This window comes from Otolemur garnettii, unplaced genomic scaffold (genome assembly GCF_000181295.1).
Source record: "Otolemur garnettii isolate 467f Iridium unplaced genomic scaffold, OtoGar3 scaffold00003, whole genome shotgun sequence".
NCBI classification, from domain to species: domain Eukaryota; kingdom Metazoa; phylum Chordata; class Mammalia; order Primates; family Galagidae; genus Otolemur; species Otolemur garnettii.
The window spans coordinates 30,135,831-30,137,994 of NW_003852398.1; the positions used below are offsets into that span (position 1 = coordinate 30,135,831).

The 2,164-nt window shown below is 36.3% G+C and overlaps 1 protein-coding gene across 1 annotated transcript in view; it reads left to right on the forward strand.

The window, feature by feature from the left end:
* The window catches only part of LARS (leucyl-tRNA synthetase), a 53,530-nt gene that overhangs the window by 42,889 nt on the left and 8,477 nt on the right, over positions 1 to 2,164 (forward strand). The window lies entirely within an intron of this gene.

Consider the following 2,164-nt stretch of genomic DNA (forward strand, 5'->3'; position numbering starts at 1 on the left):
TATTTTTATTTTTATTTATTTGTTTGTTTTTTTGAGACAGAGTTTCATTATGTTACACTTGGTAGAGTGCTGTGGCTTCACAGCTCAAGCAACCTCAAAGTCTTAGGTTTAAGCTACTCTTTTGCCTCAGCCTCCCAAGCAGCTAGGACCGCAGGTGCCTGCCACAATGCCCAGCTGTCTTTTGTTGCAGTTGTCATTGTTGTTTTTTTTTTTTTTTTAAACTTTATCTTCTCTGTTTAGTGTCTTTGCCAGCTATATTAATCAAAAATAGTTTTGGAGGGAAAGAGAATGGTTGGGTATAAGAATTATAGGAAGGCTGGGTATGGTGGCTCACACCTGTATCCCAGCAGTATGGGAGGCCAAGGCAGGTGGATCGCCTGAGCTCATGAGCTTGAGACCAACCTGAGCTAGAATGAGACCCTGTCTCTAAAAATAGCTGGGCATTGTGGCAGGTGCCTGTCGTCCCAGCTACTTGGGAGGGTGAGGCAAGAGAATCACTTGAGTCCAAGAGTTTGAGGTTGCTATGAACTGTGATGCCATGGCCTTCTATTGAAGGTGACAAAGTGAGACAGTGTCACAAAAAAAAAAAAATTCATAGGAAGAAAAAATGATTTATCATTTTATTTCATTTATCAATTATCTTTAATTTATCTGTAGTTATTCAATTATATATAAAATGCTAATTGTAAATGTCTAGATATTTTCCCCAAATTATCTTTAAGACAATAAGGAGAGACCTTTATATCTAAATGCTTTCTGTGTCTCTCACATTATGGAATACTCTGTATTGTTTCTTTCCCCCTTTCCTTTTCAGACTTCAAATTGACAGAATTGAGTTAATTATAATTTGTGGTTGATGATATATTATCATTGGTCTGTGCCTGGCTCTGTCTTTTTAAAATTGATAAATAGTAAAGATCTATAAATCTACTACCCAATCCAAGAATAGTACCCATAGCTTTCACATATCTGAGGCTTTCTTTCCATCCCCTTTTTCTGCCCCAGCCACAACATTATATATAGATTTTAAATATGTTGTCTCTCAGATAATTTAGGCAGAATGTAATTCATTGTAGAGAACTGTTAAAGGACTCAAAAAGTTCTAGTGATAATGAAGACACAAAAGCCAAAGAAAAATGCAGGCTCAGAGTTTGAATAAAAATGATTCATGAGATATAAAATCAGTGTCCACAAGTCATTTGCCTTTGTATAGCCAATAACAGAATAACAGCCAAGATAAGAGGCTAATTAAGGACACAACTCCCTTCACCATAGCTTTAGAGAAAATGAAATACCTAGGAATATACCTAACAAAGGAGGTGAAGGACCTCTATAAAGAAAATTATGAAATCCTAAGAAAAGAAATAGCAGAGGATATTAACAAATGGAAGAACATACCATGCTCTTGGCTGGGAAGAATCAACATTGCTAAAATGTCTGTAATTCCCAGAACAATCTCTCTATTCAATGCCATCCCTATTAATATACCAAAATCATACTTTCAAGATTTGGAAAAAATGATTCTGCGTTTTGTATGGAACCAAAAACACCCTGTATAACTAAGGCAATTCTTAGTAATAAAAACAAAGCTGGGGGCATCACCATACCAGATTTTAGGCTGTACTTCAAAGCCATAGTGGTCAGGATGGCATGGTGCTGGCACAAAAATAGAGACATAGACATTTGGAATCGAATAGAAAACCAGGAAATGAAACTAACATCTTACAACCACCTAGTCTTCCATAAACGAAACAAGAACATACCTTGAGGGAAAGACCCCCCCTATTCAATAAATGGTGCTGGGAGAACCAGATATCCACATATAAATGACTGAAACTAGACCCACATCTTTCCCCACTCACAAAAATTAATTCAAGATGGATAAGGGACTTAAATTTAAGGCATGAAACAATAAAAATCCTCAAAAAAAGTATAGGAAAAACAATGGAAGATATTGGCCTGGGGAAAGACTTCATGAAGAAGACTGTCGTGGCAATTACGACAACAACAAAAATAAACAAATGGGACTTAATTAAACTGAAAAGCTTCTGTACAGCTAAGGAGACAACAACCAAAGCAAATAGACAACCTACACAATGGGAAAGGATATTGCATATTTTGAATCAGACAAAAGCTTGGTAACTAGGATCTATAGAGAACTCAA